The sequence below is a fragment of the Bubalus bubalis genome, chromosome 9 (genome assembly GCF_019923935.1).
Source record: "Bubalus bubalis isolate 160015118507 breed Murrah chromosome 9, NDDB_SH_1, whole genome shotgun sequence".
Taxonomy (NCBI): domain Eukaryota; kingdom Metazoa; phylum Chordata; class Mammalia; order Artiodactyla; family Bovidae; genus Bubalus; species Bubalus bubalis.
The window spans coordinates 108,256,567-108,277,445 of NC_059165.1; the positions used below are offsets into that span (position 1 = coordinate 108,256,567).

Consider the following 20,879-nt stretch of genomic DNA (forward strand, 5'->3'; position numbering starts at 1 on the left):
TGAAGTGGCCAAAGTACTGGAGTTTCAGCTTTAGCATCATTCCTTCCAAACAAATCCCAGGGCTGATCTTCAGAATGGACTGGTTGGATCTCCTTGCAGTCCAAGGGACTCTCAAGAGTCTTCTCCAACACCACAGTTTAAAAGCATCAATTCTTCGGCGCTCAGCCTTCTTCACAGTCCAACTCTCACATCCATACATGACCATAGGAAAAACCATAGCCTTGACTAGACGAACCTTTGTTGGCAAAGTAATGTCTCTGCTTTTGAATATGCTATCTAGGTTGGTCATAACTTTCCTTCCAAGGAGTAAGCGTCTTTGGCCCCAGTTAAAACTTCTCACCTTCAGGTTGTCTTTAGGTCTAACTGCAGCCTAGACAATCAACTCCCTCCTAGTACCAAGACAAGGGCTATCTGTAACATGGGCAGAGCCTACACTCCCAGTGGTGAGAATGTATGATCTTTGGAAAGCTCGTCCCAGGCCCGCAGGATACAAGAGAGGGAGCTGGGTAATCTAAGTCATAAGGGATCTTGAATGCTGGTTTACCCAATGGATGAAGAAGAGCCATTGAAGGCGCTCAGGGGAAGGTACAGCAAGACAGACTAGAGCAGGAGAAATGGGAGTCAGGAGAAGGGGCAAGACAGGCAGAGATGTGGGAGACAGAGAAGGCAGCGGGCCCTGCTGCTATCCCCAACAACAGCAGTCTGGCTTCCCACTGGGTACCCAGCCCTCCCTGTCTGTGTCCTAGAGCTTCAGACCATAGACTCTACCCCTGGAGCCAGTGGACATGTGACCAGACCTGGCCGATGGAAGCCCTGCTCCCTTCCCTGGCCACAGTGATTGCTCAATACTTGACACGTGACCGAGCCTAAGTCAGTAAGAACTAGACTCAGGACACTTGAAACCCCAGGGGGAAAGAAGGTCTTTCTGCTGGGCTGGAAGCTGGTGGGGGGTGGGCTTGCAGCCCTGCACTGGAGAGTGCCTGCTGAGGTCACGCCAGGGAGGAGGGAAGCGGAGCTGAAAGAGGGCAGCAGGCCTGAGCATCCTCTTCTGGCCTGAAATGATTCACACGGGGTTTTCTGAACGTGCGTTGGCAGGGGTCTGGACCTGGGGATCGCCCTCCGGAGGGCTAGGGCAGCAGCAGCAGCTACACGCGTCTTGGTGACAGGACAGGAAGAAGGAGTCAGCCTCACACTCACACCCTCCAGATTTACGCCCAGAGAAGAAATTAGAGGACAGGCTCTCCGCCTCAGGGGGTTGTGCTAGGAAAGTAGGAAGGGACAGGTAAGGAAGACAGGAAGGGACAGGAAGGGAAGGGAGGAAGAAATCAGAGGACAGGCTCTCCCCCTTCTTCCCTGGCCAGTGCCTCCAGACAGCTCTTCACCCCCAAAAGCTGCCCCTCCGTCTTACAGAGTAGGCCACTCACCAACCTGGCATGCCTTTCCCCTCCCCAGCCCACTGCCAACACGAGCTCTTCTCTCCTTCCAAGCTGGAAATCTTTCCCACATCCTGGCTAATTGTATTCAGGTGAGGAGGATTTGGCAGAAGAAATGTCGTGTTTGTGTGTGTGTGCGCGCACACACATGTAAGTGTATGTGGGGGTGTGTGTGGGTGTATGTGGGGGTGTGTGTGGGTGCATGTGTGTGTGTGTGTCTCCACCCCAGCCCTGGCAGCTGTCCCAGGAATGCTGTGTCGACAGGAAGGGACGGAGGACCCTCAGCCGCAGTCTGTGTCCTGACGGGCTCTCGGTGACGTCAGTGGCTCTTGGCCGCATCCAGTAAACATCTGGTCTCCTTATTCTGACCCAGGAATTCCATTTCAGAATAGTCACGGCCGCATCTGGCAACATGTCCCAGGCTAGTTACGGCCTGGGGCGGGGAGAGCGTCCTACTCAGGGGCCTGCCGGCCCACAGCCCTGCCTCCCTCCTCCCCACGCCCAGCCCCAGCTCAGCCCATGGAGCGCTCAGAAATGATGAGTATCTGCACTGCGCTCCATTCGTCTCTGAGTACTCTCCCGCTTTGGCTTCTTCTAACAGCACCCCGAGGAAAATACTATCTCGTAGTAACAAGGGCCTTTCGCTACTAAATGCCAGCTGTGGGCCCTACTTCATTGAATCCTCATAACAACCCATCAAATTTACCTTTCACAGAGAAATAGGAGGCTCTGTTGGGGAGGGAAGGAGCCAGAATCAAATACACCGTGTTTGTGGGACCGTGTCTGACTTCCGCGCACAGGGCCCCACACAGAGACAACGTTCTATAAGTCGAAACCGTGAGTTAGAGGCAGGAGGAAGAGACGACTGGCCGCGGAACCCCTCGGGCATCCCACCTCAACACGCGAGAAAGCCAGGTGCCAACACAGGGGCCACGTGGGAAACGAAAGTGACCAGGCGGTGGTGATCACAGCGCGCGGTGGAGGCCATGAGATCCCTCGCGAGGGCTCTGGCCCCGCTCAGCTCCAGCCCTCGGAAATACAAGCCGAGCAGCTCTCCCAGGTTCTCAAGAGAAACGGGAAATCTGGAGCTCTCTGAGAAATTTGTCAAACACTGAGAAGGCCAAACAAAACTCATCTGTGGGTGGACATGGCACGCAGCCCACCCGCTCGCAAGCTCCGCCCTGCACGATGAGAACACTGAGCTTCAGATGCCGTTCCATTGGTCAGGGGCAAGGCAGGGGCTCAAAACGGGGTTTCAAAGTCCAGATTCATTCAGACTTTCGGGTTATACGTGTGCATATACCTGCCAGCCTTCCCCTGCAAGGGTTTCACTGAACTGCTTCCCCAGCTGAAATTCAGAACAGTCTTTGAAAGACCATGCCTTTCCTGCCAGCCTTGCAAACAATGCTGCTCAGGAGCACTGCCCCTCAGCTGCAGGGAACACAACAGCCCAAACGGGGCTGAGAGAGACTCCCTGACTAATGGAGGCCTGCCAGTCACTGCTGCTCATCCCCCCAGAAACCACCATACATCCATGTTCTGTGCTCAAGCTCTACCTAACGCAACAGACCAGGGAAAGAGAAGTTGCTCCACCAAGGGAAAGTGAGGATGGGAGATCACCTCCTCCCAGACATGCACACTTCCGGTCGGCCATCTGCACATTCACAGAGAGAGAGGCAGGACCAGGTCCTGCTCTCCCATGGATGGCGGCAGGCCAGATGCTCTGCATACACAGGTGTGGCTCCCACACAGAATTGCTAAAATCCAGCGTTATACTGTAACCAATGTAATAAGACATAAAATGAATAAATATTGAAAAAGAAAATGCAAACATATTATGAACTGCAGAAGATAATAGCATATGTAAAAAATTCTCACCCCCCCCCAAAAAATCCAACAAAACAGGACAAAAATAATAATATAGAAGTTCATGAAAATGCCTGCTGCTGCTGCTAAGTCGCTTCAGTCCTGTCCGACTCTGTGCGACCCCATAGACGGCAGCCCACCAGGCTCCCCCGTCCCTGGGATTCTCCAGGCAAGAGTACTGGAGTGGGGTGCCATTTCCTTCTCCAATGCATGAAAGTGAAAAGTGAAAGTGAAGTCGCTCAGTTGTGTCCGACTCTTAGCGACCCCATGGACTGCAGCCTACCAGGCTCCTCCATCCATGGGATTTTCCAGGCAAGAGTACTGGAGTGGGGTGCCATTGCCTTCTCCGTGAAAATGCCTAGATGTGAAATAAATATAGAAACGTGCGCATCTGGAGTGCAAACATGGGAAACATCCAATCGAGAGATTTACTTTAAAAGGGTTTTTTCGTGATTATCCATGTTCTGCATCTGTGCCACTATGATATTGGAAGACTGATTCTGCTGAAGCGCAAGAGAAAGATGCAAGCCATCAGGAGCAAATGACGAGGAACAGGAGAGGCCTGATGGGGTCTGGGTTTGCCAGGTCAATGGCAGCTGTCTTGTCTTTAGAAACAATTATGCAAATGCTTATATAATTTGTACTAAAACGCTGTTTATATTTCTGTTGGCTCTTTGGGAATGAAGGTGTCTAAACTCCAAGGCAGTTGGATGGCATCACTGACTCGATGGACATGAGTTTGCACAAGCTCTGGGAGTTGGTGATGGACAAGGAAGCCTGGCGTGCTGCAGTGAGTCCATGGTCTCACAAAGAGTCGGACACCTGAGCGACTGAACTGAGCTGAAACTGAGGATATCATTAATTTGGAACGAGTAGGTCCTGGGTATTCTGAGTAAATGATCATCTACTGTATCCTAGATTAAAAATATTCCTAGACATCTATAACAACTTACTATAAAACATAACAGAAAAGATCCTATTTGTAATGGTAATAACATTCTAACTCTTGGTAGTAAACCTCCTGGGATATATTTTAAAAGGTATGAATTAATGTTCTTATTTCCCTGAGAAAAATAACCATCTTGAAGATGTCAATCACTTGTTTTCAGCTACGATTTGCTGCAGTTCTGTTGAATGCTGGACGCTAATTTAAGCAGCAGTATCACCCAAAATAAAGATCCTCGTGATCTTCATGATTGTTTAAAAACCATAAGAAAACAAACCCAAAAGACATTTGCTAAATGGACAAAAGTAGCTAAAACATTTTAAGTCACGATGGTGATTCTTGCCCTATGTGGTTTTAGAATATACTGTTGCTGCTGCTAAGTCGCTTTAGTCGTGTCTGACTCTGTGCGACCCCATAGACAGCAGCCCACCGGGCTCCCCTGTCCCTGGGATTCTCCAGGCAAGAACACTGGAGTGGGTTGCCATTTCCTTCTCCAATACATAAAAGTGAAAAGTGAAAGTGAAGTTGCTCAGTCGTGTCCGACTCTGTGCGACCCCATGGACTGCAGCCCACCAGGCTCCTCCATCCATGGGATTTTCCAGGCAAGAGTACTGGAGTGGGGTGCCATCGCCTTCTCCAAGAATATACTGTTAAGCACAGTAATTACAAGACTCTAGGGCTAGTGCAAAAAAGATAACATTTTTCACGTGAAAAATGAGCCAGATCACCTCCATGAACTTCAGAGATACGAAATATGCACCCCAAAGTCAGGAGGAAGGGTGACTTGGTACATGAAGGGTGTTGAGACCACAGAGTGGCAATTCAGAAAAAATAAACACTTAAAATCTTTAATTTATACAGTACAAGAAACACTTCACTTGAAGTAAAGAAGCTAAATACTTAAAATTCAAATCCGAAAACAATATCAACACATATGAAGTACCTCTTTGAAAGGCTGATTATTTTCTACAATCTAAATAAACAGAAGAAATCAGCAGGAGGGACCTCACAGAGTTGACCAGAAGAAAGCAAAGTCAGCAAGGTAAAATAAGAAAGGAAACTTGAAGAATATGTCTGCCCAAGCTAACAAAGGGTTAATGTTTAGCCGCAAGGAGGATGAGCCAGCTTCAGAAGAGGAAAAGATTCAGCAACAATAGGATCATACCCACACCCATATAATTAACCCAAAGCAAACGCCCAGGGCTGAGGGGCCCAGTCCAGCCCTTGCACTCAGGAGCAGAGCTCATTCCACTGGAAGCAAAGAGCCCCTTCAGGTTGGGGAGGACTGTGAGGACCCTGCCCCTGAGCAGCACAGGCTGACGCTGGGACACAGCATCTGCCAGCATATGTGCTCCTCCCTCGTGCCCAGTCCCAGAGGATCCACTCTGGTCACCAAAGCCATCATCAACAGCCATCAGTTCTCTGCAACTGGCCTGGCTTTGGCTCTTAGGCTCTAAATCCTACAGACCCAAGAGCTCCTCAAAGAGAATGCAGTGACTCCAGTGACCTTGATGGTGGGGGCAGATGCCGGGCACACTTTTCTTGCCTCTCCAATGTCCACCATCCCCACCCAGCTGTGGCCGCCCCCTGCCTTCTACTCCATCCACTCCCAGACACCAAGCGGGAGCCAGCCTCATTCATCTCCTTGCTCACACGTCCGTCTCCTTGCTCAGGCGTCCTTGTGCAGGACACCACCTGCACAACCTTTCATGGCAACCCCGAGCAGAGCACAGTTTGGCCCAACTGGCCTCCCTAGTAAGGACACAGTCACCAAGGGCCTGGGAACCCTGGCAGAAGAGATGGCACCCAAAGGCCAGGCCACCCTATCTGAAGTGAGGGCCACTCCAGCAAGGCAGAGCAAGGCCTTGACCTCATTTGCTGGGAAGTGCACCAAGAACTCAGCTCTTCCCCAGAAGCAATTAACCCTGCTTGTGTGGACGGTCGAGGGGTGATGTGTGCTCTGAGATCAAAAGGGCTTTATCCAGAGCTTCAGCGGGAGGGGCCCAGGCTCTGGACTCTGTGTGACCTGGAGTAAGTCACTGCCCTCTCTGAGCCCTGCTTTCCTCCAAGTTCAGCGGGATCGTGTCGTCATCCCCGACTGTGCCTATTGTCAGAGGGGGCTTGTGAGCATTTCAGGAGGTGACTGTAAACAGAACAACACGGTGCCGCCTGGGGCTGAGTGTGCGGCCAGAGATGAAGAGTCCGCTCCCCAGGAACGGTACCCAGGAAGGGTCATCCAGGGTGACGGAGGGGGCTCCCCTCACTGTGGGAAAGAAGGGGAGGACAGACAGAGGAGGAAAGAGAAGGGGAAGTAGGGAGGGGAGGGAGTCGGAAGAACTGAGGTGAGAAAAGAGAGGGAGGGAGGAGAGGAGGGAGGGGGTAGAGAAGGGAAGGATAGGGGAAAGAGAGCCAGAGGGGATGCGAGGGATGAGAGGGCAGGCGCGGGGTGAGGCAGGGAAGAGAGAGGGACAGAAGCGATGCCGGGGAGTTTGAGCCAAGACCCAGCGCTGCCCCAGGCAGGACCCGGCAGCTCTGCCTGCTTGGAGCTGCTGTGGAGAGACTGGCCCGCCCTCTGTCTGCTGAGCGGAGCCCAGGCCCGGGACCTCCTTGCTCTTTGCAGGCAGGTCTCAGACAAACCACTCCAGGTGGTGACAGACCCCGCACCCCAGGGGGCCGAGACCCCAGCCCGGGGCTAGTGAGCTCAGGCCAGTGGCTAATGGCCAGCCAGCAGGTGCAGGGAGCAGAGGGGAGGGGAGCAAGCGAGGAGCCTCAGGGGCCTGTGGTCTAGCTGGGGGCATCAGTGGGCGCCACAAGGAGGACACCCTGCATCTACCCTGCCCACTGGATCTGCAGCATCACACCCACTGAGTTCCACGTGCCTGTGGCGGGCAGCCAGCTCTTGAGATGGCTGTGCAAGGGAGGGCACCCTCCCTCTGCCAGATTCTGAATTCCCAGGTGGGGGACGCAGGGCAGAGAGGGCCAAGAGGCAGCTCCCCTGGTCCCAGGCCGCCTGGAGGCCTGGCTGTCCCTCTTGGCCATCACCTTTCACCCCAGTCTCCCCACGACATTCCTTTAGACCGAGGCCAGCCAGACTCATTTCCCATCACTCCCTCACAGACACATGCCCTCCAAGGCAGGTGGCATGGCAAGGAAGGAAACGGACGGGCACGGGCCATCAAAAGGAAGGTAGGGCCCCAAACCTGCCTCTGGGTGACCTCAGGCCTCCCCACCCCCAGGTCCTGCCCAGATCTGATGAGTCAGACTCTCACAGGGTGGGACCTAGGCACAGGCATTGTTCAAACTGCCCCAAATCCATGCCTGTCTGTGGGCAGACAGCTAATACGATGGAAAACAAATTTATTTTTACAGGCCACAGATTTTCTCTAAGGGGACAATGGTCTTTGGGAAAAGACGTTCTAGGTGTGAGTGAATAAAGCTAACAATGGGAGGTAGGAGGTCTATGTCGGCAGGTGTCAGTGACTCAGAAGGGGGATAAAAAGGGGGCCTGCCCCAGAGAAACTGGAGGATGGGAAAGCCATCACTGAGAGGAGGGGGACTGGCCGTCAGAGGGAGAGATGGCCTTCCTGAGGACCGCTCCCTGCACTACAGGGAGCCAGCGGCACAGCTGGGCAGGGCAGCCCCCTCCGCCTTCCCGCACCCCGCAAGGGCTTCCTGTGAGGGGTCAACAGCTGTTCACAGGGGCTACATGCTCACAACTGAGGGGACCGGGCCGCAGTCCTGAAGTCCAGAATGGCAGGGGCCCAGCCTCTGGGAACTGCAATGCCTTGAGCCTTTAAGGAGGGTGGTGGTGGTGTGGGGGTTAGACACATTTTACCTAGATTTCAGTTCCTTTGCTGATGAAAAGGGGATCTTAGAAAACTAGAATTCAGAGGATCTTGCCTTCGCATGAAATCCATCTTAGTCCACGAGCAAGCATTCTATTAAGCAGAGAAATGCCAGGGGCGTTCCCATCAGAGTCAGGCGCAGAAAGGAATACACAAAGCCACCGCGGGTACTTAACGTTACTCCGAAGGTTCTCGATGGCACAGATCGAAAATTAAGCTCCAGAATTATCATAGTCCACAAATGGTACAGCTGTTTACCCAGAAAACCCAAGGGAACTCACAAAGATATATGAGAATTGAGTTCAATCAAGCAGCCTGATAAAAGATAATTGCATACAAATCAATAGTCACCCTGTATACCAGCAATAGATGGAAATGCTTTAATTCACAATGGCAAAAAGAAAAAAACCCTTAAAATGGCCCTGCTTTTAAACAATAGGTGACCCATATAAAAAAACATGCGATACTTTACTAAGCAACATCAAAGTAGAATCTAATCAATCAAAAATATACCATATTCCTGGTAAATACTACAAATTATGTCCATTCCCCCTTTAATTGGTGTCTAAGTTTAATTTAATGTCAATCAAATTCACCAGGGATGTTTCTAACCTGACAAAACAATTCTGAAATTCAATTGAATGAATAAACAGATGTGACCAGCCAGGAAAATTTTGCAAAATAACAGCAAAATGGGAAGTATCCAGTCAGATGTTTCAAAGCAGCATGATCCAACAGAGATGGAATATGAATGCTACATGCAGCCATGTTTTTAAAAAGGTAAAATTAATTTCAGCAATATATCTTACTTAACCCAATATATCCAAACTATTATCATATTAACTTGTAGTCACTATTGAATTTATCCATTAGACATTTTATATTCTTTTTCTTTGGTGCTAAGTCTTTGAATTCTGGTGTATATTTTGGACTCAAGAGCACTTCTCAGTCCTGACCCACCACATCTCAAATAGCCAACAGCCTCGAGTGGCTTGTAGCTACCATAATGGACAGGATAGTTGTCAAATAGCCAATATTTTACATATTACATATTTAAAGCTCTAATAATGAACATAATTCAGTATTGGTACAAGAACATATACCTAATTTGCCATGTGGTCCAATCCCTGCTTTCAAAGGAGAAATATCCAGGTTCAAAGATGAATCTTTGAACATTCTGCTCGTAGAGCCAGGAAGGGCTAGTCCCTGCAGTATGGACAACCCAGGCTCTGCCACTGCCCTGGTGCCCTACCATGGCACTGCATGCCGGCTCTCAGGGACTAAAACCATTAATCACATGTAACACCATCAAAATAACAAAACCACATGTCCAGGAATCTAAGACACACATTTTTCACATTTACCACATCCAAACTCAGGATGAAACCCATGGGTCTTTTCACTGCTGGCAGCCGGCAGCAACTGTGGGGTGGCTGGCATTGCCTGGCACACACCAACTCTGCCACGGTGTTTCGTATTGCCATCACATCACCTGACTTATGTGCGGGGTCGGCGACACTTGCCACCCAATATGTCTTCAAGAAGTCACTCTGTGATGCAAAAATTACAGTCTGTACAGAAAGACACAGAGACAACAGAGCTTTGGCATCCAGAGGAATGTCCCTGGAGGAAGGATCATGACCTCATTCCTTTATTAAAGAGAGGAAGACACCAGGAGTAGATGAAGCCAGTCACACACTAAGTAAGCAATGTGAGCAAGGCGGCAAGCGAGGCAGGAGCCAGCACTCAGAGCAGCCAGTCAGGGTGGCAGCTGCCTACACTCCACGAGACCACGGTTAAGGTGCAACGGAGCAGTTCAGTTGGAGTGTCCTCTCTTTCCTTCTGTGTCCTCTAATTGATGGCACCTTAGACACAATGAAACTCAGAAACGGCCCACATTTCCCAAATCACGACCTGGGCTGCTGCTGCTAAGTCACTTTAGTCGTGTCCGACTCTGTGTGACCCCATAGACGGCAGCCCACCAGGATCCCCCGTCCCTGGGATTCTGGAGGCAAGAACACTGGAGTGGGTTGCCATCGACCTGGGCTAAGTGCTGCTAAATCCTGTCTCCTCCTTCCAAAGCCCAATGAGGGGGCCAATCCAAAGAACGGGCAACGTTTGGGCAATCCGAACATCGGCAGTGTTGAGGCCCTTGTCAAGGCTGCCCAGCTGCCAGGGACAAAGCTAACCACGGGACACGGCAGCCTCCAGCCCACGTTAAGTCCACCGCTCACCATGGCGCTCACTGAAACACGCATGGCAGGGTGGGGCAGTGCAGAGCCTGCCGAGCCTTGTCCTGGATGCTAGGGCCTCCTCCGCCTCACAGAGGAAGCTGTGTGCCCCCTCCACAGGCCCTGGAGGAGACGTGCAGTGCAATTGAAATTCATGGATGAGCCTGAGGAGCTGGCTCCAGACTCAGTAATAACTTCTCCATATTAATGGCAGCACAGCAGAGCTGGTGGACAGCTGACATTTAATATGAAACATACGCAGCAGAGCCAGAGGCTCCTACCTGGGCCCTCCCATTCGAGAACGCCTGCCAGTGGGGAGAGCAGGGCCCAAGGCAGCACCCAGATTCAGGGGGCGGGAGTCATGCCCTCCCCTCAGTCCCTCCATCCCACCTCAGTCCCCTCCCTTGCAGGAAACCCCTGCTGAGAACATACATGACCACACACACACACTCAAACTTGAGTGCACACACTCACACATGTACTTACTCAGATGCACACAGACATACACACAGATACCCACACACACTCATATGCACACACACCATACTCATACAGATATGCATACACATGCACACGTTTCCACATACACATGCACACATATTCCCATGGACAGGAACGTGCACACACATTCACATATACCAGCAGCCTGCTGTGTTCAGGCTATAACACAAAATTCCCGTGCTTGCCCAGGTGGAGGAGGGCAATAAGGGTGACCACAGACATGTCTGCCTGTCAGTACAAACCCACAGTCCCAGCAGAGGCCCCCAAAATACTTGACCCTACATACCTCAGAGGCCAGAAGAGGAGGCCCAGGCCACAGCTCAGGCCACCACAGAGCAAAGCCCCCCTTGATGCTGAAGTGGACACCCCAGGCCACGGTGGGGGTTGGGGAGCACTCCCGTGGCTCAGAGTGGGTGAGCTCTTTGATGACTCCTCTACTCAGGGAGGTTGTGGCGCTTGTGGTCCTCGCAGAAGGCCTGGGTGAAGACCCAGCCTCTCCTCGCCTCCCTCCTGATGCTGGTCCCTCCTCATTCGTTAATTGCTGGGGACATGGGGGCACAGGCAGTCAGCCATCAGGCAAGGGAACCTGAAACCTGCCAGCACCGAAAGGAGCAGCAGCTCACAACCAGTGCCAGAGACACAGAGGCGGGCAGTGCAGTCAGGGCAGGAGTGGCAGAAGACGGTCGGTAAAGAGCCTCCCTGGCCTGAGACTCAGGCGGCAACCAACCGTGCTGGCCTCCATGAGGAACCTAGTCAGGCTCCACTCTGCTCCTGCATGCACTGCCAGGCCACGATGACTGGCTCTGGGAAGGTCCCAAGACCTAAGCCTGTCCATTTTGCATGGAGCGAAGAACTGTTCCCTTTTAGAACCTGGCTATGCCTGTGTGGTGTGAGGAGTGTGTGTACAGCTACAGCCAAAGGTTCACCAGGGAACAGAGTCACACTGGGGAGAAGGAGCCAGGCAAGCGGGGACACGACCCCACCTCTGAATTACCTGCACAGCCTTCCCAGTCCCCAGAAGCCTTGTGTGTGTGCGTGATACCCCACGGACCGCAGCCTACCAGGCTCCTCCGTCTACCGGATTTTCCAGGCAAGAGCACTGGAGTGGGGTGCCATTGCCTTCTCCAGATAAAATATACACATAACACAAAATTTACCATCTTAGCCACTTTGAAGTGTATGGTTTGCTGGCATTAAATACATTCACGAGGTTGTGCAATGATCACCACCATCCATCTCCAGAACTCTTTCCTTTTTGTAAAACTGAAGTTCTGTATCCACAACGCTCTGTCTTCCTCCTTTAGCTCCTGACAGCCACAACTTACCACTCTACCCTGTCTCTAAGATTCTGATAAACAAAAAGGCCTTCAGATGCCATATTGGCTGAAGCCTGGTGAGTCTGGATTTCCGACCACAGACCCGCCTACGCCATTCTAAGGGGGCTACCACGAGGCGGGCAGGGACCGTGGGCTGATGCTCTGCTGCTTCCAGCACAAACCCCTGAGAAGCCAGCCTCCACCAGCCACAGGTCAGTGCACCCAGTCCCAGCAGGGAAGAGCCCCTGGGAAGCTCCTTCCCTCCCACCAAACGGCACTAGGTGAGAAGTGACGGGGAGGCCATCCATCTGTGGATGCCCCGGAAGAGACCAGGGGGTATCTGTGATGAAGTAAGCCTGGGTTCTCAGCACGTTCTCAAAGAAAGCTCCTGCCTGCAGGAAGCCCTGCCCATCTACTAATCCCACTGCCAGTGCAGCTCTCAACACTTCCACACATGCCTCTGGAGGCCCGGCCAAGACCTCAGAGCTCCGTGGAGTCACATTGGATTCATTTGCTCACGTAATATCAACAGACTCAGAAATGCTGCTTCTCTGAAGAAACATCTGCATGTCTGGCAGCAAAGAGCCTGTGTTCCCAAGGGCCAAAAATCTATCAAGGAATGCAGGGCATAGACTGGCCATGGTTCCCACCTCTCCTTCTATCACACTGATCCCCTCAACTGATCCCCATTTGGTGCCAAGACACCAGAGTTGCTTTATAAAGGTCTCAGTAATGATTATTCCAGCCTCACTTGCCACCTGAACAAACTGAAGCTCATTGCTCAAAGCTGGATGGTGACTTGCCAGAGCCCAGTCTCTTCAGGCCCAGAGGGGGTCCCTCCCTTACTTAAGTTTCATTTAGACCAGGGGTTTTCAACTTATCTTTCATGAACTCCAAAGTAGGGGCAAGAAAACTGCACAAAACCACATGAGAATACAATGCTTTCCTGCGGAAAAGGAGCTTTTGGGCACTCTTCTAGAGGGCCTACCCCCTGAGTGTGGACATTCTGGGGTAGGTCCACATACCCCATCCCTGGGTATGGAGAGGTGGACGATCCCTGGGTATGGGGCACAGAGTCTTGAGGGGCAAAGGACTGTACAGGTTTCTATCCCCCACTCCACAGACACTCATTTCATGGCCCCTAGCTGAGCTCCACCCAGCTGGAGCTGGGCCCTGTGGACCCAGGCACAAATTGCCTATGGTACAAGTTACCAAAGAAGCATGGGGTACAACGTGGCAGGTGAATGTCTAGGACAGCTTCCTGGATGAAATGCCATTTAGCTGAGACTACACTGGGCTCCAAAATCACTGCAGATGGTGACTTCAGCCATGAAATTAAAAAGACACTTGCTCCTTGGAAGAAAAGCTATGACAAACCTAGACAGCATATTCAAAAGCAGAGCCATTACTTTGCCAACAAAAGTTTGTATAGTCAAAGCTATGGTTTTCCCAGTAAGTCAGTATGGATGTGAGAGCTGGACCATAAGGAAGGCTGAGCGTCGAAGAATTGATGCCTTTGAACTGTGGTATTGGAGAAGACTCTTGAGAGTCCCTTGGACTGCAAGGAGATCACATCCTAAAGGAAATCAATCGTGAATATTCATTGGAAGGACTGATAATGAAGATGAAACTCCAATACTTTGGCCACCTGATGCAAAGAGCTGACTCATTGGAAAAGACCTTGACGCTGGGAAAGATTGAAGGCAGGAGGAGAAGGGGACCACGAATGACGAGATGGTTGGATGGCATCATCGACTCAATGGACATGAGATTGAGCAAGCTCCAGGAGAAGCCTGGCATGCTGTGGTCCATGGCGTCGCCAAGAGTCAGACAGGACTAAGCGACTGAACAACAGAGTGAGCCAACTAAAGAGGGAGGTAAGAGTGGTCCAGGCAAGGGCACGGTCTGTGCAAAGGGCCTAAGACGGCAGTGTCCAGTGGCAGAGACACCAAAAGCTTGATGTGACTGTAGCACAGGCATGAGGGGGACGCAGTGGCAGACAAGGCTGAAGACTGCGTCAGGTCATGGGAGGCCTCCTATGCCAAGCCAGGCCTCCCTGGTGGCTCGGACGGTAAAGAATCTGCCTGCAACACAGGAGACCCAGGTTCGATCCCTGGGTCGGGAAGATCCCCTAGAGAAGGAAATGGCAATCCACTCCAGTATTCCTACCTGGGAAATCCCATGGACAGAGGAGCCTGGTAGGCTACAGCTTACAGGATACAAAGAGTCAGACACAACTGAGCGACTAGCAGTTTCAGTGTGTTTGAATGTTTTTTTCTGAGTTTGGATTTTTTAAGGGCGTCAGAACCACTTAAGACCACTACTCAAGAAAAGTTTTAAGCAAAGGAGTGACATGATTGAATGCATGGTTTACAAAAATCAGTCTGGTAGCTGTGTGGGTAGAGAGTTGCTCCAGTTTGGAGTCCCTAAGGATCACAGGGCTTGGAGTTTGGTGTGGTAGAAAGCTGTGAACTGAGATGAAGTCTGGAGATGTCTAGGATTATGACTGGCTGCATGTGAGGGTCATGGAGAGAGCAGGGAGGGGCAATCCTGGGATTCCTGCCCAAGTGAACGATGAGGTCTGAAGTAGAGTAGAGAGACTCACGTTCCATTTCAGAAGCCCGGGTCACTCAAGGAAGGGGCCCATGAGGCAGCTTGGCAGGCAAGTCTGGAGCACAGGAAGAGACACGGGACCTGAAGTCTAGGTGAAGTGTGGTGGCCCAGCACACTGGTCCTTCCCCTTGCTTTCTGATAAAACCTCAATCCGTTCCAGAGTTTGGGGATCTGACCCTCACTCTCAACTCCAAAGATGGGCAAGAGACTCTAGCTAGGCTCACATCACAGTGTTTGATTCAAAGGTGGGCCTATAACCTAAGGGCTCCCCAGGTGTTCAGATCAATTCACTTGCTCAGTCGTGTCCGACTCTTTGTGACCCCATGGACTCCAGCACACCAGGCCTCCCTGTCCATCACCAACTCCCAGAGTTAACTCAAACTCACGTCCATTGAGTCAGTGATGCCATCCAACCGTCTCATCCTCTGTCGTCCCCTTCTCCTCCTGCCTTCAATCTTTCCCAGCATCAGGGTCTTTTCAAACGAGTCAGCTCTTTGCATCAGATGGCCAAAGTATTAGAGTTGCAGCTTCAGCATCAATCCTTCCAATGAATATTCAGGACTGATTTCCTTTAGGTTGGGTCTCCGTACAGTCCAAGGGACTCTCAGGAGTCTTCTCCAACACCACAGTTCAAAAGCATCAATTCTTCAGTGCTCAGCTTTCTTTATAGCCCAACTCTCACATCCATACATGACTACTGGAAAAACCATAGCTTTTACTAGATAGACCTTTGTTGGCAAAGTGATGTCTCTGCTTTTTAATGTGCTGTCTAGGTTGGTCATAACTTGAAGCAGCCCTGAGCCACTAGATCCAGCCATGCCTGAAGTCTGCCTCAGGACCCCAAGGAACTGGGCCCACGACATCTTGCTTGTTTCGCCCAAGTTGGCTTTCCACCACTTCAACTGAATGAATCTTAAACATCAAGGAGAATAATAAGCCAGGTAGGAGGCTGAGACCACCATGGGCAGCTGTGTAGATTGCCAAGAGTAGGGGCCAAGCAGGAGCCTCTGCTCCTCCAACCTGAGGAGCCCCAACACCCAGGGAACTCAGACATTCCCGCAGCCCCTCTTTGAAGTTCCTGAGACCTTCTCGTTGCCCTCCAGGCAGTGCCAAGGCAAGATGAATGGTGAGGAGACTCTACAAAGGACAACTGCAAGTCCCACACACTTCTCACCCGTAGCCCTGCAGCCCAAGCGTGTTGCCCCTGCCCTCGCCATTCTAGCACCCGAGCCAGCTGGAACCCAGCATGCGGCCTCAAAGACAGTGGCCTTTATAAAAAAATGAAACTCAATTCCATCCCTTAGGCCAACAAATGACCTCTCTCTCTCTGTGGCCCTCAGTGACTTTCAACACCCATCAAGACTCTACAGAGCAGGGGCCTGGCCGGCATAGCAGCCCAGCAGGGGAGCTCCAGCCCACAAGGCCACAGGCCTTGATCATGCCCCTCAGAGTCGCTGCTCAGCCCGTAGACATTCCCACCGATGGCCTTGCCAACCAGAGACGCCAGGCCAGAGAGGTTCCCCGAGCAGCAATGCATGGAGGAGACAGAGGTGCGGCAGGGCGCTCCCATCCCACTGCAGTCTCCACTGCCATTACCTCCCACAGGGACTCAGGCCGCCTGAAAGGGGCTGTAGCCAGAGCATGTCAGCCGCAAGTCACCAAGCCACCTGGCCACCAGACCTACTCCCAGCTCCCACTCACTGACACCAACGACAGGCAGTGCTGCAGACCAAGAAGGTCTCCAGGAGCTGACCAGAAGAGGTAGGAAATGTTTTAAAGAAATGCATTGCTTTATTTTATTTTATTTTGGCATGCAATAAAGGCAATAACATGTAGTAAGCACGGTCTTAGAACCAAACAGACGTGTATTTAAATACAGACCCGCAAAGCCTGAAGCAGGCTATCTCAGTTAATTCATCTATAAAATGGGAATAATATCAGTCACACAGTATAGGGTGTGGTTAGGATTAATCAAGGTGATATAGCATAAGGTGCTCAACGGAAAGCCTGACAACATAACATGGGCACAGTAAACCGATGTTCTGTTATTATTTTTTTGTCAACAGGCTTCTCATGAGACTTTAGTGAGCATGTAAGAATGACATGAAATTACGTATCATGTGGCCTGAGAGGTACTAGAGAATTCTTCCATAGCAATGAGATATACAAGTATCCTTTGTTAAGCATCATTTTCTCACTCATTGTGAAAAGGCAAATGTTAACCTTCCCCTGAGAATATGATGAACAGTATCTATCTAGTGGCAATAGGAGAACCTGGAAACTACACCTACCAACCTCTCTGTAAATAAAATGTACGGTGTGTCTTATGAAGCATGTGGCTTTTCCAGTAGTCATGTGTGGATGTGAGAGTTGGACCATAAAGAAAGCTGAGCACCAAAGAATTGATGCTTTTGAACTGTGGTGTTGGGGAAGACTCTTGAGAGTCCCTTGGACTGCAAGGAGATCCAATCAGTCAATCCTACAGGAAATCAACCCTGAATATTCATTGGAAGGACTGATGCTGAAGCTGAAGCTCCAACACTTTGGCCAGCTGATGCAAAAAGCTGACTCATTGGAAAAGACCCTGATGCTGGGAAAGATTGAGGGCAGGTGGAGGAGGGGACAACAGAGGATGAGATTGTTGGATGGCATCACCGACTCGATGGACATGAGTTTGAGCAGGCTCCAGGAGATGGTGAAGGACAGGAAAGCCTGGCGTGCTGCAGTCCATGGGGTTGCAGAGAGTCAGACACGACTGAGTGACTGAACAACAACATGAAGCATGTGGCATTTCTTGAATCTACACCTCTACCTGACTCAGCTAGAATCTTCACCTTGGCCAGCCCAGGCCCTCACCTCATGTCATTCTAGGGAGCAGCACCCCTTGCACTCTCGATCCACGGGGTTCTACAAACTTCATGTTCTGTTTCTCATGGGAGCATTTGACCCCAGCCTGAATAGAGTGCTACCCAGGAGTCAGCCAAAATTATCAGAGAAAGATTATCAGCCAGCACGGCTGCGCCCCTTGACTTACCACAGAAGGACTCCACCTGAGAACAAAGCCAATACATAAGAAGGCGGAGGCAGAGAGGCAACGCGGGAGGAGCACCTGGATCCAGCCAGGGCTGAAGGCCGAACACCGTAAGAGCCACTAACTTCCCATTTCTGTTTCAATGATCTGACTTGTGTTTCCTTCACTCGTGACTAAAACGATCCTGACCATAAGAATCCCCTCGTGCTAAACAGAAAAGGAGACTGCTGTCCACAGAAACCAGAGCTACTACTGCCTTCCTTTAAGGCAGAGAAACAAACTCAGCACCAAGCAAGTAGATGAGCAAATGTGTGTCCCAGGCCAGAAGCAGGCCAACAGGCGTGAAAAGGCCTATGGCTCTGGGGAGAGGCTCGTCCCACCTAAGCACCTAAGCACCTCAACCTAAGCTGTGAGCCGCCAGCTGCCTGCTGTGACCCTGCTTCATGGTTTTTCCACTTGTCTTCCAGGAATGCACATTCCTGGGGTTCCTGCAAAGAAGAGGTTGATGGCCTCATCTGCATGGGAAGTGATACAGTACACGAAGTTCAAGAGGTTTCTTTATTACAGAGCTTCTCAGAGATCTCAATGGGCCTCCCTGAATCTCCCAGGTTGAAAGCAAGTTGCAGCGTTTCCCACACCAGTTGTCCATTGAACTGCATTTGCTCAGAGAAACTTGTGGTGTGATCCTGTAGAACTCCTTCGCAGAAATTAGGGTGTGCTTCTCAAAGGGCAGTCCCGAAGCCCAGGAGCATCAGCCTGGTAGTTCATTAGAAACGCAGAACCTTGAACCCTACCCTAGACATGCTGACTCAGAATCTGAATTGTAACAAGATCCCTGAGGATCTACACAGACACTGCAGCCTGGCACACCTGCTTCTGTGTGTTTCACTATCTATGAAGGAAGAGCAGGCTCAGAGGAAGGGGTACTGTGCAGCATGGCTGCTGAAATGCATGCAGGACTACCGTAAGAGGGAATGGCTCAGGAGTAGAGTTCTACCACCACATATCAAGGGCTTCTACTTGCCCAGACTTGGAAGCACTCTGGCAGAAGCGGCTGGACAGAACCAGGCCAGACTCCTACCACCACAGACAGTGTGGCCTTGGGCAAGCCACTCAATCTCCCAGAGCCTCAGCTGCCCATCTGTAAATGAGGGATGAAGAATCCCTCCCACTACAGGGCTGCTGTGGACCAGAAACATGATGTTTAAACCCTAGGCACTTTGCAATCGGCCCATCAGTGATACACAGTGGGACTTAACTAGTTAAGGAATTAAGTGGTATCAAATCAGGACATTCACACACCAAAAAGAAAGAAGGACAAGGAAAGAAGAACTAATGATGCTGCTCCACTGTCTCAAAGCCATTTTCACTGACCACATTCAAGGCCACGCTGGCAGACTCCAGCCCCTCTTTCAGCTCCAGTCTGCTCTTCAGTTGTCTCTTGCACTTCTGCTGGTGTGTGTCCCGTACATGTGACATCTCACTGCGCCTGTTCTGATCAAGCCAATTCACACCTGGTACTTCTCTGCATATGCTCTTCCCTCCTGGGCCTTTGCCCCCTGGCAACTCATGCTCAAAGAGCACCCAGGAGCATGCTTTCCAAGCCCTGACCAGTGTGGGCCCCAGACTGTTAGCTGAGCACAGTGCCCCGGGGGGCGGGGGGTGGGGGGCAGGCACCATACCAGCTGCATCTCTGACCAGCACAGCAGACAACCGCGCTTGGAGGTACTGGCTGAAAAAACAAACCACAGAATGAACAGATGAATGAATGATACATGAACAAAGCCTCTCTGAAATGCTTTCCATCAAGAATTACTCAGCACACAGGAGTTGCTCAACAACAGACTGAGGAAATGCAACCCACTCCAGTATTCTTGCGGGGGAAATCCCATGGACAGAGGAGCCTGGCAGGCTACAGTCCATGGGGTCACAAAGAGTCGGACATGACTGAGCAACTAACAACAGACCACTTCCATGTCAACTCCCCCACCCCAGCTCAGGCCACCACCACCCCCATTCCGAGCCCCCAACACCAGTTTCCTTTTATTTAGGAAATTCACCTCCAGCATAAAAACAAGACACACTTAGAAAGTCTGGGATATCCTCAGAGACAACAGAATATAAAGGGCTGCGCCATGTTAACCCAGCTATTCCAAGGACATTCACGGTTGTTTGCAATACGTCTGGGTTCCAACTAAATCCAGCCAAAGGCAGTGATTTTCCGAAGCAACAAGTGACATTTCCTGTGTGTCCATAAAAAGAACACCACCGGTTGTGGGGTTCTGTGTAATTGCTGGCTCTGCAACTTGCAGGGCAAGCCTGAGGACGGGGGGCTTGGGGGCCACCAGGGCTGGGAGAGAGGCCACTTGCTCCGAGCAGGAGTCCCCTGAGTAGTGATTAGAGCGGAACCCACGGTGGGCGGCTTCAGATGTCTGGCCAGCACAGCCAGCCTGACCACCACACAGCCAATCCAAAATAGAAAACTGCAGTGGCTTCTGCCACGTGCCAGGCCCCGGGGTGGCCAGACAGAGCATTGCCAATGTCAGCCTCCTCCCTAAGCATTGATCCAGGCTTCCTCCAAGGCTCTCTTATGCAAAGCCATGGTCCCTCTAGGCTCCTGGAAGCAGGAGAACTTCCCAGAGCTCTGGTCACACTGAGCGGCCCAGCCAGTCCCAGAAGGGTCCCTCTCCCCAGCCTCTTCTGTCCTTCAGGGGCTGCCTGGGGGCACCAGAGACTGCATTTCCAAATGCTCCACTTGGCTCAAAATAGAGAGAGAAAACTAACTTTTCAAATAACCAGCTGAAATCCAACAGGAAACCACAGCATAAAAAATCAGCCAGGGGGCAGAGGGATAACTGGGCATTTCAGCACCACTGCCTGTTTGCTGGGCTGGCACCACCTGCACACACAGAAACAAGAAAACCACCCACCTGCATATGTGCCCCCACACACACATATTACACGTGCTACAATGCACAGCAACACACTGAACAGACACTGACATACAAATGAGCAAAAACCTGTGAACACACACGCACAAGACACAAGGACACGGTCACATGTTCACACAAGTGCACATGTGCTTAGACACTAGCAC

At 51.3% G+C, this 20,879-nt stretch overlaps 1 protein-coding gene across 2 annotated transcripts in view; it reads right to left on the reverse strand.

The window, feature by feature from the left end:
- ADAMTS2 (ADAM metallopeptidase with thrombospondin type 1 motif 2) overlaps positions 1 to 20,879 on the reverse strand; it is a 247,815-nt gene that overhangs the window by 224,931 nt on the left and 2,005 nt on the right. The gene's annotated exons all lie outside the window — the stretch shown is intronic.